Below are 16,323 nucleotides of genomic sequence, written 5' to 3' on the forward strand. Positions count from 1 at the left end.
TCCTCACTAGAATGGTTCCGCAAAGGAGGACGAAGAAACTTGTAAGGAACAGGAGAATTGAATATGAATGTAATTCATAAAAATCAAAATCGGACTGCAAAAGCTTCCATTGGTGATGATTTGGCTAAAATGGATGTGGGTCCATTTCAGCCAGAGTTGGATGGATTTATTTTCAGGAATAGAGAAGTGGTCGAGGAGCTGAATGAATATGTTGTGTCTGTTTTCACTGAAGTGGTGGATCCAGTGACTGTGATGCCATTGAATGTCAGTGGGTGATGTTTACCTTCTGTCTTGTTGGAGATGGTCAGTGCCTGACAGTTATGTGGTGCAAACCAAATTGGTGCAGTTATGGACAGTGAGGAAGGTTGTCAACGGATACAGCAACAAATAGAGATCACTTGGAAAGATGGGCAGTAAAATGGCATGTGGAGTTTAATCCAGACAGTTGTGAGATAATGCACTTTGGAAAGTTAAATAGAAGAATTCAAAATTATACAAAAAAATGTCAAGAATTAATCTGCAGAGGGATCTTGGGTCAAGTCCATAGCTCCCTGAAAGTGGCAATGCAAGTGGATAAGGTGGGAGAGAAGACATAACGGCATGTTTGCCTTCATCAATCTGGGGCTTGAGAATAAAAGTTGCAAAGTCATGCTACAGATTACAGGAAGGATGTGGGGGCCTTGGACATGATGCAAAAGAGATTTATCAGGATGTTGCCTGGATTGGAGTGTATTCACTATAAGGAGAGTTTGGGCACACAGATTGTTTTCACTAGAACATCAGAGGCTGAGGTGGGGCCTGATGGAAGTATATTAAATAATGAGAGGCATGAAGAAGGTGGACAGTCAGAGTCTTTATCCCAGGGTGGAAATCTCAAACACTAGTGGGCATAAGTTTATGGTAAGAGGAGAATGTGCGAGGGGAGGTTTTATACACAGTGTGGTCAGTGCCTGGAATGTGCTACCCAGGGCGCTGAAAGATGTAGATATGGGAGTAAAGTTTAAAAGTCATTTGGACAGATACACAAACACGCCGGGAACAGAGGGGTATGGACCTTGTGCAGGCAGATAGGGTTAGGGTTAGGGTTAGATCAGCTCAGGTATTTGGGCGAAACAGTCTATTCCTGTGCTTTACTCTTCCAGTGTGACTCTTCTTCAGAGATTTATTTGGACTTGTGTTCAGTCAGTCCTATCGAAGAGGGAAATGGTTAATGAGCATGTGCCAGGTATGACTCCAACCAGTGGAAATTCTTCCTGGTTCCCATTGATTCCAGTTTTGCTGGAACTCCTTAATATCACATTTGTTCAGACACAGCCTCGATGGCAAGGGCGGTCTCTCTCACCTCAGCCCCGGAAATCAGCTCCTTTGGAAATGTCTCCTCCCACCATCAACACACAAAGTTAATAACGTGTACCATCTACAAGATACACTGCAGAATCTCACTGAACCCTGTCCACCATCGACAAGGCACAGGTCAGGAGTGGGATAGACTACACACCACTTGCCTGTATAGGGAAGGCTGGAAAATCCCTCAGATTGTATTGTAACCAATCACCTTGCTCCTTTTGCATCACCGTCCAAATCTGTGCTCTCTACCATCTATGATTTGGAGATGCCAGTGTTGGACTGGGGTGTAAAAAGTTAATTGGAAGCACTGGCTTTTGCAGCGCTGCTCCTTCATCAGGTGATTGTGGAGTACACAATCGTAAGGCACAGAATTTATGGCAAAAGTTTACACTGTGACTTAGACCCCTTTTTACACACACACACACACACATATATATATACATTGGTGGGGTGAATTTGAACTTGCAGAGTTACTTTGTACTTTGCTCAAAAACTGCACGAATCCATGTAAGACTTTGTTAACTCACTTTTTAGATAAGAATCAGTCTAAACATTATGGCACAGACAACAGAACACAGGGGGCTAACACCTTCAACATCTTAACAGCTTATCTGGGTTGACACCAATAGTTACAGTTAATCTGAGAATGTAACTTTTTAAAAACTTTTTGTGACTTACATATGAAAGAAGTGAAACTATCATGGTCATTCTAACAGATGAGAGACTTAACAAACAATCAAGGTATTTTTCAATGTATAATTTCAGTTACATCACACTGTAAACTTTTGCTATAAATTATGTGTCTCACAATTGTGTACTCCACAACCACCTGATGAAGGAGCAGCGCTCCGAGAGCTAGTGCTTCCAATTAAGCCTGTTGGACTATACTCTGATGTTGTGTGATGTTTAACTCTCTACTCCCTAGAAGGACTGAGGGCAGTAATCACATGAGAACACCACCTCCTGTAAGATCCCCTCCAAACCACACTCAACCCTAACTTGAAAATATATCACCGTTCCTTCAGTGTCACTGGATCAAATACCTGGAACTCCCTTTCTGACAGCATTGTGGATGCCCAAGTACCCAAAGGATGCCAGCAGTTCGTGAACTCAGCTCACCGTCGCCATCTCCAGGGCAATTGGGGATAGGTCAAACCCAAATCTCATGAATGGAGAAAAAATGAACCAACATCAGGATCTGGCCATTAGAGAGACCCACACTCCTGCCATTTCTACTGACCCACCTCACCCACTCTACACCCCCATGACAGTGTCCTGCGATCCTCTACCTGGTATCACACACCTATCAGCCTGGGAGTCAGTGCTGAAGCTAGGTCTCTCAGGTACAGTGCCATCAGCAGCCAGGAGCCAGCAGTGCTTGAGGGTCACTGAATGCAGCAAGCTTTCCCTGAGAGGGCTGATGTGGGGCTCTTATCAGCTCTCCAGTCAGTGGGTGAGACACTGATCACCTCCATTCAATTACTGCCTGTGAGCTACTGACTCACAATCGCATCTATTAGAACTACACCCTTTGGGATAAAGAATCTCTCAGCTGTATCCTTTCTGCTACAAAATCTGATTTACAAAGGGATATGACAAAGGGAAACGTTAACCCTGTTTCTGTCTGTCCACAGATGCTGCCAGACCCGCTCAGCCTCTGCAGCAATTTCTATTCTTGTTTCAGATTGTCAGCAGCCGTGCTTCGTTGTTTTATATTTGTATAAAAATCTGAAATTCTGTAACTCCCACTGTTTCATATCTTGATTTCAACTACAATATTCACCTCAGGGGATCTCCCATCCACCACCTCCAACCTCAGTCCCACAACCCCGCACCGCCCATTTCTACCTCCTGCCCAAAATCCACAAACCTGACTGCCCCGGCCGACCCATTGTCTCAGCCTGCTCCTGCCCCACCGAACTCATCTCTGCATACCTCGACACGGTCCTGTCCCCCTTAGTCCAAGAGCTCCCCACCTACGTTCGGGACACCACCCACACCTTCCACCTCCTCCATGATTTTTGCTTCCACGGCCCCCAACGCCTTATCTTCACCATGGACATCCAGTCTCTGTACACCTCCATCCCTCATCATGAAGGCCTCAAAGCCCTCCGCTTCTTCCTTTCCCACCGTACCAACCAGTATCCTTCCACGGACACCCTCCTTCGACTGACTGAACTGGTCCTCACTCTGAACAACTTCTTTCCAATCCTCCCACTTCCTCCAAACCAAAGGAGTAGCCATGGGCACCCGCATGGGCCCCAGCTATGCCTGCCTCTTCATAGGATATGTGGAACAGTCCATCTTCCTCAGCTACACTGGCCCCACCCCCACCTTTTCCTCCGCTACATCGATGACTGTGTCGGCGTTTCCTCGTGCTCCCACGAGGAGGTTGAACAGTTCATCCACTTTACTAACACATTCCACCCTGACCTCAAATTTACCTGGACCATCTCAGACTCCTCCCTCCCCTTCCTAGACCTCTCCATTTCTATCTCGACCGACCGAATCAACACGGACATTTACTATAAGCCGACCGACTCCCACAGCTACCTAGATTACACCACCTCCCACCCTTGCACCTGTAAAAACGCCATCCCATATTCCCAATTCCTTCGTCTCCACCGTATCTGCTCCCAGGAGGACCAAATCCAAAACCGAACAACCCAGATGGCCTCCTTCTTCAAAGACCGCAATTTCCCCCCAGACGTGGTCGACGATGCCCTCCACCGCATTTCCTCCACTTCCCGCTCCTCCGTCTTTGAGCCCCGCCCCTCCAATCGCCACCAGGACAGAACCCCACTGGTCCTCACCTACCACCCCACCAACCTCCATATACACATCGTATCATCCGCTGTCATTTCCGCCACCTCCAAACGGACCACACCACCAGGGATATATTTCCCTCCCCTCACCTATTAGCGCTCCGGAAAGACCACTCCCTCCGCGATTCCCTCGTCAGGTCCACACACCCCCACCAACCCAACCTCCACTCCGGCACCTTCCCCTGCAACCGCAAGAAATGCAAAACCTGCGCCCATACCTCCCCCCTCACTTCCCTCCATGGCCCCAATGGATCCTTCCATATCCGCCACAAATTCACCTGCATCTCCACACCCATCATTTATTGCATCCGGTGCACCCGATGTGGCCTCCTATTCCTTTGGGAGACAGGCCGCCTACTTTTCAGAGAACACCTCTGGGACACCTGCACCAACCAACCCAACCGCCCTGTGGCTGAACACTTAAACTCCCCCTCCCACTCCGCCAAGGACATGCAGGTCCTTGGCCTCCTCCATCACCAGATCATGGCAACACGACGCCTGGAGGAAGAGCGCCTCATCTTCCGCCTAGGAACCCTCCAACCACAAGGGATGAATGCAGATTTCTCCAGCTTTCTCATTTCCCCTCCCCCTACCTTTTCTCAGTCCCAACCCTCAGACTCAGCACCACCTTCTTGTCCTGCAATCTTCTTCCCGACCTCTCCGCCCCCCCCACCCCGGCCTATCACCCTCACCTTATCACCCTCACCTTAACCTCCTTCCACCTGTCGTATTCCCAACACCCCTCCCCCAAGTCCCTTTTATCTTAGCCTGCTTGGCACACCCTCCTCATTCCTGAAGAAGGGCTTATGCCTGAAACGCGATTCTCATGCTCCTTTGATGCTGCCTGAGCTGCTGCGCTTTTCCAGCAACACATTTGAATGAGTTAACTGACATCACAAACTAAGGTCCACCCTTCACGATACATAGGTATCCTGTCAGTGGTGGGAGCTTAGAGTTGTGAGGTGATTTTTTTGATATGTGTTCACCAGAGTTATGGAGAACTCTCCCGAGGGACTGTTCTTCATGTTAATGGCGTGCAGCTAAAGTTGTGATTTAGATTTATGCTGAGGCTGAACCTATCTCCCACAAAAGACAATCACATGTCTTTGATATAACGTAAATACTAGACCAGGTAAGGATGGCATTATCCTTCCCTAATGGACATTAGTTAACCAGATAGAGTCATACAGCATGAAAACAGACTCTTTGGTCCAAATCGTCTATGCCAACCACATATGCTAATCTAGTCCCATATCCCTCCCTATTCATATACCCATCCAGACGCCTTTTAAATGTTGTAACATTCGCATAAACCAAATCATCCGCCGACATTTCTGCCACCTCCAAACAGACCCCACCACCAGGAATATATTTCCCTCCCCACCACTTTCCACCTTCCGCAAAGACCGTTCCCTCCGTGACTACCTGGTCAGGTCCACGCCCCCCTACAACCCACCCTCCCATCCTGGCACTTTCCCCTGCCACCACAGGAACTGTAAAACCTGCGCCCACACCTCCTCCCTCACCTCTATCCAAGGCCCTAAAGGAGCCTTCCACATCCATCAAAGTTTTACTTGCACATCCACTAATATCATTTATTGTATCCGTTGCTCCCGATGCGGTCTCCTCTACATTGGGGAGACTGGGCGCCTCCGAGCAGAGCACTTTAGGGAACATCTCCGGGACACCCGCAACAATCAACCACACCGCCCAGTGGCCCAACATTTCAACTCCCCGAGGACATGGAGATCCTGGGCCTCCTTCACCGCCGCTCCCTCACCAGACGCCTGGAGGAAGAACGCCTCATCTTCCGCCTCGGAACACTTCAACCCCAGGGCATCAACGTGGACTTCAACAGTTTCCTCATTTCCCCTTCCTCCACCTCACCCTAGTTCCAAACTTCCAGCTCAGCACTGTCCCCATGACTTGTCCGGACTTGTCCTACCTGCCTATCTCCTTTTCCACCTATCCACTCCACCCTCTCCTCCATGACCTATCACCTTCACCCCCTCCCCCACTCACCCATTGTACTCTGCTACTTTCTCCCCACCCCCACCCTCCTCACGCTTCAGGCTCACTGCCTTTATTCCTGATGAAGGGCTTTTGCCTGAAATGTCGATTTCGAAGCTCCTTGGATGCTGCCTGAACTGCTGTGCTCTTCCAGCACCACTAATCCAGAATCTGGTTTCCAGCATCTGCAGTCATTGTTTTTACCTCATTGTTTTCCTGACAATCGTCAATGGTCATGACACTCTTACTTCAAGATTTTTATCAACTACAAATTCCACCATGAGCCACAGCAGGATTCAAATTCTGGTCCCCTGAACACCAGCTGGGTCTTCAGGTTGAGAGTCTAGTAATAATTCGACTGGGACACTGCTTCCCTGCTACTTTGAGCAGCCAGCAGTAAGGATAGTGGTGGTGAATTGACTCAAGGTATCCCAGCTGGTTCTGATCCAAACTGACGTTTACATGGTGTAGAGGGGCTGGTGTTGGACTGGGGTGGACAAAGTCAGAAGTCACACAACACCAGGTTACCCAACAAAGGAGCAGCGCTCCGAAAGCTTGTGATTTCGAATCAACCTATTGGACTATAACCTGGTGTTGTGTGACTTGTGAATTTTACAATGTGCCGGCAGCTAGCCTATAGCATCACTATACAGATAGGAGGGTGAACAAAAAGACCCAAATACACTACAGCACAATATTGGCGATAGTTCAAAGGATAAACTGTAATTAACCCACACAATGAGGGATGACGCACACTGCAATTATGAAGTTATCTCTAAGAGTTCCTTCAGGTAAAGGATTATAGATTTGGCACAAAGATGTAACTGCTCAGCATTAAAGTGTGAACAAAGAAATTCACCAAGCATTCTTAGACACCACCTTCCAAACTCATGACCACTTCCATCTTGAAGGACATGGGAACACCACCACCCTCAAGTTCCCCTCAAAGCCACTCCACATCCTAAATATATCCTGATATAAATGATTTCTGATTAAGCGCTTTTGCCCGAAATGTTGATTTTCCTGCTCTCCATGGATGCTGCCTGACCTGCTGTGCTTTTCTAGCACTGCACTCTCGATCCTAAATATATCGCCGTTCCCTCACTGTTGCTGGGTCAAAATCCTGGAATTCCCTCCCTAATGGCATTGTGGGTAGACCCACAGCAGGTGGACTGCAGAGGTTCAAGAAGGCAGCTCACCCCCACCTTCTCAAGGGGCAACTAGGGACAGGCAATAAATGCTGGGTCCAGCCAGCGACGCCCACATCCCATGAGTGAATAAAATAAACAGGTCCCCCCCCACCTTTGTTAAGGACATATAGTTGGTTTTTAAACACATCTCTCCCTGATCTCACCACCTGCCCGTGACGAGATTATGATTTGATATTTCTCCTAATTTTGAAGAGAGGAGAATGTCTCTCCTCACTCCCTCTGTTGGTAGACTCTGACTTGGTAAGGACTGCAATAACGTTGTCAGACATTTATTTGAAATCAAACAAAATTCCCACAGGAGTCACTGTTTTCTTTCCCGGTTATAGAGAGTTTTCTGGGAACTGAGAGGGTGTTCCTCATGGGACTGACATCAAACTCTGACATCACCCTCTGTCCTTATGACGGTAACATTTGCACTTCCTCAGATATCAGACATCTCAAAGTAAGATGTTTGGGATTATCCACTGAAGCTAAATAACAATTATTCTTGTCTGCATTCAGAAAGGGACATAAAATAAATCTCTTAAATATTACTGAAATCCAAGGGACTGGTGAGGATGAGGAGTTGGAGAAGATTAGTCTTAGTAAAGAAATGGTAATGGAGAAACTGATCAGATGAACTCTGAATCAGCCCTGATACTTAATTCTTTGAAGTTTGCATCAAATGTAGACAGATCGGTTAAGAATACTTGCCTTCATTGCTTAGATGCTTGAGTATCAGAGTTGGGACACTGTGTTGAGGTTGTACAGGAGATTGGTGAGGCCTCTTCTGGAGTATTGTGTCCAGTTCTGGTCACTCTGTTATAGGATGGGCATTATTAAAACTAGAGAGAGGTTTCAGAAGAGATTTCTGAGGATGTTTCCAGGAATGAAGGGTTTGAGCGAAAAGGAGAGGATGGATAGACTGGGACTTCTTTCACTGGAGCAGAGGAGGTTGAAGGGTGACCTTACAGAGGTTTATAAAATTGTGAGGGATCTAAATACGGTGAATGACAGGTGCCTCTTCCCTCGAGTGGGGAATTAAGACAAGGAGGAGTATTATTACGGTGAAAGGAAAAAGATTTTAAAAAGACATGACGGGCAACTTTTCCGCACAGATGTGTTTGTGTGTGGAATGAACATCCAAAGAAAGTGGTGAATATGGGTACAGCTACAATGTTTAAGGGACATTTAGATAAGGACATGAATAAGAAATGTTTAAGGGATATGGGCCAGGGCCAGGGCCAAGCCCAAGCAGTTGGAACTAATTTAGTGTGGGATTATGGTCAGCATGGACTGTTTGGACCGAACAGTCTGTTCCCGTGCTGTGTGACTATGACTCAACAATAATAGCGTCAATAGGAATGGGAATATTGTGGGAAATTCCATCCAAGTGGATGATCTGCCATTACCTAGAAAGGTGAAGCTGACTAAAGGGGCTGCTTCAAAGTCCCTTTGTTGTCAGAAGCAACAAATATATGTAGGTTTTTTATTAACAACAAAATTCCTGATATATGGACTTGCCTGGGCCAGCATTAGTACACAAGAGGGAACCATCTATCTGTGTGATCCTGAGCAACAAGAGACTATACACCACCTATGCCAGGATGATGTTCTTGTATGCCAAGAGACTGATTCCTTCGATGTGTTGAACATTACCCAAGATGATTTATATTATTATACATTAATTATTATGATTGTCGTAATGGTCAACTTCATCAAGAAGATTGGATAGTCCATTTACAGAACAACCCCCAATGGTCTTTATCTTGTCAAGGTGTTATATTTCAGTTTGATTTCAGCTGTACTTTGGGCATCCCTGGTAAGCCTTGTCCCCATTCAGATAGATCAAGATAGTAAAAGAGACAAAGCGGGGGGGAATATTAACCTTCACTAACAATTTGTTTCTAGAAACCCATAATAAAATATTTGGAGAGGATGAAGTAGTTTGTTATGCCCTTACTTCAGCAAGAGACTCCCTGACCCCTTTTATCCTCCCAAATCCTAACATGGAGATAAGTGGCCTGCGCCATCCTAAACCGGGTCCCATCCCGGAAATTGGAGTTATGTAAATGAAGCATGCCCCTGACCGCAAGACCAAACCGGACTGAACCATGATGCAAGTTACAGGTAAAACAAATTAAATCCAGCGTCTTCATGATCCCAAATGCCGTATGACAGCCTTGATAGGGTTGATTGGAACCAGGATACCCACTGGTGGCGGAACCTACCTCATGTGCCCGCTCGATGACCACTGCTGGACAACTCTTCCCTGAGAGGATCCTGAAAATGGGGACAGGCAGACCCCACCACTTCAACTTTGAGACTGGCAACAAGACAGCAAAACCCCCAGTGACAAATGGCTGGCCCTTGCTTTAACTGTTGAAATGTGGCCACTGAAGAGTTACGTGTCTTTAATGTTATCTTGGATCTGACGTGAGGAATCGACATGCTCTCTTCCTAGGAAAAGGAAAATCTACTAATATACACTGACTCTTCATTGACAACATGGGCTAAATAGAGTCATGGAGGCATAGAGATGTACAGCACGGAAACCGACCCTTTGGTCCAACTCGTCCATGCCGACCAGATATCCCAACCTAATCTAGTCCCATTTGCCAGCATTTCGCCCATATCCGTCTAAACCTTTCCTATTCATATAGCCATCCAGATACCTTTTAAATGCTGAAATTGTACGAGCCTCCACCACTTCCTCTGGCAGCAAATTCCATACACGCACCACTGTCTGCATGAACAAGTTGCCCCTTAGGTCTCTTTTATATCTTCCTCCTCTCATCCTAAACCTATGACCTCTAGTTCTGGACTCTCCCACTCCAAGGAAAAATACTTTGTTTATTTATCCTATCCATACCCCTCATGATTTTATAAACCTCTATGAGATCAGCCCTCAGCCTTTGACGCTCCAGGGAAAACAGCCCCAGCCTATTCAGTCTTTCTTGTAGCTCAAATCCTCCAACCGTGGCAACATCCTTATAAATCTCTTCTGAACCCTTTCAAGTTTTACAACATCCTTCTGATAGGAAGGAGACCAAAATTGCACACAATATTCCAAAAGTGGCCTAACCAACGTCCTGTACAGCTGCAACATGATTTCCCAACTCAAACACTCAATGCTCTGACCAAGAAAGGAAAGCATACCAAATTCCTTCTTTATTATCCTATCTACCTGTGACTCCACTTTCAAGGAGCTATGAACCTGCACTCTAAGGTCACTTTTAGATTAGATTAGATTAGATTACATTACAGTGTGGAAACAGGCCCTTCGGCCCAACAAGTCCACACCGACCCGCCGAAGCGAAACCCACCCATACCCCTACATTTACCCCTTACCTAACACTACGGGCAATTTAGCATGGCCAATTCACCTGACCCTGCACATCTTTTGTGACTGTGGGAGGAAACCGGAGCACCCGGAGGAAACCCACGCAGACATGGGGAGAACGTGCAAACTCCACACAGTCAGTCGCCTGAGGCGGGAATTGAACCCGGGTCTCAGGCGCTGTGAGGCAGCAGTGCTAACCACTGTGCCACCGCGCCGCCCACTTTGTTCAGCAACACTCCCTAGGACCTTACCATTAAGTATATAAGTCCTGCTAAAATTTGGTCTCCCAAAATCCAGCACCTCGCATTTATCTGAATTAAACTCTATCTGCCCACTTCTCAGCCCATTGGCCAATCTGATCAAGATCCCGCTGTAATCTGAGGTAACCTTCTTCGCTGTCCACTACACTTCAAATGTTGGTGTAACCTGCAAACTTACTAAGTATACCTCCTATGTTCATATCCAAATCATTTATATAAATGTCGAAAAGCAGTAGATCCAGCATCGATCCTTGTGGCACTCCACTGGTCACAGATCTCCAGTCTGATAAACAACCCTCCAATACAACCATCTGTCTTTTACCTTCGAGCCAGTTCTGTCTCCAAATGGCTCGTTCTCCCTGTATTCCATGAGATCTAACCTTGCTAACCAATCTTCCATGGGGAACCATGTCAAATGCCTTACTGAAGTCCATATAGATCACGTCTACCACTCTTCCCTCATTAATCCTCTCTGTTACTTCTTCAAAAAACTCAATCAAGTTTGTGAGACATGATTTCCCATGGACAAAGCCATGTTGATTGCCCCGAATCAGTCCTTGCCTTTCCAAATACATGTAAATCCTGTCCCCTCTGGATCCCATCCAAAAACTTGCCCATCACCGACGTCAGGCTCACAGGTCTATAGTTCCCTGGCTTCTCCTTACTACCTTTGTTAAATAGTGGCACCATATTAGCCAACCTCCAGTCTTCTGGCACCTCACCTGTGACTATCAATGATACAAATATCTCAGCAAGGGGCCCAGCAATCACTTCCCCAGCTTCCCAGAATGCTGGCAAATGGGAAGACATTTATAGAGGATACCTGGTGGGCATGGACGAGTTGGACTGAAGGGTCTGTTTCTGTGATATACATCTCTGTGACTCTGACAAAACTTGAAACAGAGTTTGGAGTTTTTAATGGGATTCCTGACAGCAGCATTTCCTGATTCATTCCCTTTCTCTCTCACTCTCTCATCTTTCATGTTGTCCTGGTTGACTCACCTTGCTCCTTCCCTTTGGGTTTTCAATTACAACATTTAGAGAATTTATTGAAATCCTTCTACATTGAGCCAACGTTAATGACCATATGTCCCTGTGTTGTGTATCTCTGTGTATGTTTTAACACATTATTTAAACAGAGAAATGCATTGGGAAATGAGGGATGGGCATTAAATAGCAGCCATGCCAGGGACACCTTCACTGAATGAAAGGATAAAAACATCATTACTTACACCCTGCTGAATTGGGGCAGGTGATGTCCTCATGGGATTTATCACAAGGCTATTAATCCAGAGCCCAGGTCAGGTTCTGGGGACCTGGGTTGAAACCCGGCACAGACCTTCAGCCTGTGATCATGCTTTTCAAAAACAGGGTTAGATTGAGTGAAGACAGGAGCAGTAGGAGAGCTCCCTGACTCTACAGTCCTTGCATTGATCCCCACCATCCCCCTTCTCTGTGAGCACACTGACACTTCCCTTCACCTGCTGCTGGAGATGGAAGCCCTGATATTCTTCTTACTGCACAAGCTGGCAGTGGGAGCCAAGCAGGCGATGGCATCTCATGTAAAAAGTGTTAATGAGGCCCGAGAAGTAATTTCAGTCCAGTCTCATGGTTCAGGTTGGGATGTGCACTGTCGGTGCACTGCAGGTTATGGAATAAAAACAGCATGAAACAATCTCCACTGGTACAAACACGACAGAAGAGAGGAAACTCTCAGCTGTACTGACCTTGTCCTAGATGACTTGTCCTGGCTCTAGACAGTCAACATGAGTACAGAGGTCGATCACCTCCTGCTCTGTGTCATATGTAGCAATTTGATGTCCAAAGAGGACAGACACAGTTAAGAAGATTCTCAGCATCTTGGTGTTCTCTCAGATCACTGGTGAATGCACTGACTGACTCCTCAGCACCTTCAGGTGGATCTGCAGTTTGAACACTGAGCTACAATCTTTATGTACTCTTTCATGAAGATGATTTTGAACACAGTTTCGCTTCCAGTAGGAACATGGTGTCTTGGAGATACAATCCAGCTGATTAATTATGGAAATTTCTCTTTGTTCTGACTTTGCAATGGATTCAGAAATCATTAACTCTCTGTGTGCTGGCTCCTGGGAACTCTGAAAACCCAGGAAAGCAGTAATGGGTAATGCAAGGATAAGGTAGGGGAATGGTCTGGGTGGCATATCCTTCAGTGGGTTGGTGTGGACTAATGGGCTGAATGGCTTGTTTTCACACTGTGGGGATTCAATGATTCTATGAGCTATTCTGCTCTCTGACTATGGACAGACCATTGTTTACTCACTGAGTAGTAGATGAGGTCGGTGTGGGTGCTGACAGCCCAGTGACTGGAATATCTCACAAACATCCTTCTCTCCTCCCCTGGGATTACTGAGAGTGGCTGAGTGACCCTCACCTTCAAAACTACTCCCACTGACATCCTTCTTCTGACACAGGCTGTACACCAGTGAAAGGCTATCACTGTGGCACAGACTCTCACTGGGTCAGCGTTGCCCTGAGACTCTCACTGGGTCAGCACTGCCCTGGCACAGACTCTCACTGGGTCAGCGTTGCCCTGGCATTTGCTCTCCATTAATTACTGTTTCTGGTGAACAGCATAACTACAATCTTAATTCTATTTGTACCTGTTTACAGGGATTCGGGGCTGAGGGGAGAAAGCAGGAGAATTAGGGTTGGGAAACTATCAGCCATGACCGAATGGCAGAGTAGACTCGATGGGCAGAATGGTTGAATTGTGCTGCTATGTCTATGGTGTCCCAATGTACATTAATTACTTGCAGTGAGAATGTGTTGTAATGACACCCCTCCCTCCTACACCATCCCTCAAGCCACATGTTCTTTCATTTCTACGCTGGCTAGCACGTGGCACCGGTCGTAATCCCGAGATCACTACCTTTGAGGTCCTCCTTTTTAACTTCTTTCCTAGTTCCCTGAATTCTGCTTTCAGGACTTCATCTAATTTTTTACTTATATCATTGGTGCCTATATGCACCAAGACAACTAGCTGTTCACCCTCCCCTTTTAGAATGCTCTGCAGCCAATCGGTGACATCCCTGACCTGAGCACCTGGGAGGCAACATACCATCCAGGAGTCCCGTTTTTGGCTACAGAACCGCCTATCTACTCCCCTTACAATAGAATCCCCTATGACTATAGCCCTAGGAGTCATTTTCTTGCACTAAACTGCAGTGCCCGCCACGGTGCCATGATCTTGGCAACTGCTGCTCTCTCCTGGTGAGCCATCTCCCCCAACAGTATCCAAATCGGTATACCTGTTTTGGAGGGAGATGACTGCAGGGGACACCTGCACTGCCTTCCTACTCTTTTTCTGCCTTTTGGTCACCTATTCACTGTCTCCCTCAGCAATTCTAAACGGTGGTGTGACCAGTTCGCAAAATATGCTCTCCGCGACCTCCTCAGCATTGCAGATGCTCCACAGTGAGTCCATCCGCAGCTCCAGAGCCATCATGCAGTCAAACAAGAGCTGCAGCTGGACATACTTCTTGCAAGTGTAAGAGTCAGGAATGTCAGCCACGTTCCTGAGCTCCCACATCAAGCAAAAGGCACATGTCACGGGTCTGAGGTCCCCTGCCATTGTAAGTCTTAGCTTTATATCAACTAACTAAAACCAATCAATGCACTTAAATATATGGAAGAAAAGAAAGAGAAAAAAGTAAAAACCTTATCTTACAGTCTTCTTCATCTGGTTAGAGGAGGGGGGTGGGCATGTAGTATCTTGGGTTGAGCCGCTGTCCAAATATATACTAAGTCCTTATCTTCCTGGCACCCTCCGGGTCTCCACGTCACCTCCAATCTGTCTCCCGCTGCTCCCAGACAGGTAAAAGGCCAGGAAATTGCTGGAAAAGTTCAGTAAGTCTCAAAAGCATCTGGGGAGAGGAAAGAGAGTTAATGTTTCAGGTCTGGTGAGCGTTCCTTCAAAAGAGTAAAGAAGTCTCACTTCAGTTATAGTAGTGGATGACATCCGTATTTTTGCTCATCGTACCCAAGAGTGAATTCAGGTCAGCGCAATGACATCATTGGACAGTGTGGGAAAGTGTGTTTGAAGATTCTGCAGACTCCTGGGGTTGGTGGGGAGCTGAGGGAGTTTCAGGTCCAGCTGGATCATGGGTGTCAGGTGGAGGGGGTTTGTCTGGTCTGACAGGGTCATGTCAGGAGTGCTTTGGGTCAGGGTATTGGGGAAAGTTGTGTTGGTGACAGCCACTGACTCTCAAAAGATCAGAATTTCCGACCCAACGTTGATGTTAATGCACTAAATAATTTTGAAAGAAGAATAAATGCCACATTTTTGGTTAAGGTTGAAATTATTGACTGCCAGTACAGGGCAGTGTTTATAAACAGGATTGCAGGATTTATGAGATAGGAAATTAAAATTGGTCAAATTCCCAATGTGGGCACATATACATAATCTGTCTAATGACCAGTCACTGCATTCACAGGAAACAAGGTATAAGGGTATATCTTTCTCTCGCTAATGAGATCAGAATTATGCACAGAACTTTTTGGTTAATACAATGTGTAGTTTGAGGAAGACAGAAAAGTTTTAGAATTATCACATCTCATTGTTCAATACATACAAAGGTAACAGAACCTTCCAGAAAAATGTCATTCCAATTCCTACGTAAAACCTACTTGCATTAATCCACCTTTGTTCTTCAAGCACATTGGATAAGTGAATAACAACGCGCAGAGGGACAGTCAATCCAGCACCGAAGGTATTGTAGCTGAATGTGCACAAAATAAGGTAAATGAGCTTATAGGGCAGATTGAAATTGGCAGGTATAGAAAAAATACAGCGCAGTACAGGCCCTTTGGCCCTTGATGGTGTGATGTGGAGGGCATCACAGAGACGTGGCTGTAGTGGAACAGCAGTTGGAGCTAAATATCCAAGGATATACATGCTGTAGAAAAAAAACAGGCTGGTGGGCAGAGGGGAGTGGGGGCATTAATAAAAAAAATGAAATTAAATCAATAATAAAGAACTAAGTAGGGTCAGATGGTGTTGAATCTGCATGGGTAGAACTGAAGAACTGCAAAGGTGAAAAATGAGGGAGTTATGTACAGGCCACCAAACAACAGTCAGGATGCGGGGCACAAGATACATGCCTTTTCTATTTCCTGGTGTAAGAAAGGCCATGTTACAGCGATCCTGGGGGATTTCAATATGCAGGTGGACTGGGAAAATCAGGTTGGTAGTGGATCATAAGGAAAGGAATTTGTGGAATATTGACGAGATGGCTCTACAGGATTATCCTTATTCCGTTTGTTGAACAAGGGAATAACATTTGCCACCCTCTAAACATCTGGCCAGT

General features: G+C 46.2%; 2 protein-coding genes across 6 annotated transcripts in view; one reads left to right on the forward strand and one right to left on the reverse strand.

Annotated features, from left to right (window-relative positions):
• LOC148151762 (heme-binding protein 2-like) overlaps positions 1 to 16,323 on the forward strand; it is a 193,029-nt gene that overhangs the window by 51,618 nt on the left and 125,088 nt on the right. The window lies entirely within an intron of this gene.
• The window catches only part of LOC148151763 (EH domain-containing protein 3-like), a 109,459-nt gene that overhangs the window by 48,230 nt on the left and 44,906 nt on the right, over positions 1 to 16,323 (reverse strand). For 2 of the 5 annotated variants that reach the window (XR_015754744.1, XR_015754746.1), the window contains exon 2: positions 14,675 to 14,880. The exons of the other annotated variants lie outside the window; for them this stretch is intronic. The gene's annotated coding sequence lies outside the window, so the exon portion shown is untranslated. The remainder of the gene's footprint in view (positions 1 to 14,674; positions 14,881 to 16,323) is intronic. 5 annotated transcript variants of the gene reach the window in all.

The sequence above is a fragment of the Chiloscyllium plagiosum genome, unplaced genomic scaffold (assembly GCF_037043375.1).
Source record: "Chiloscyllium plagiosum isolate Xiang-an unplaced genomic scaffold, Cpla_swu_hap1 HiC_scaffold_3, whole genome shotgun sequence".
In the NCBI taxonomy this organism is placed as follows: Eukaryota; Metazoa; Chordata; class Chondrichthyes; order Orectolobiformes; family Hemiscylliidae; genus Chiloscyllium; species Chiloscyllium plagiosum.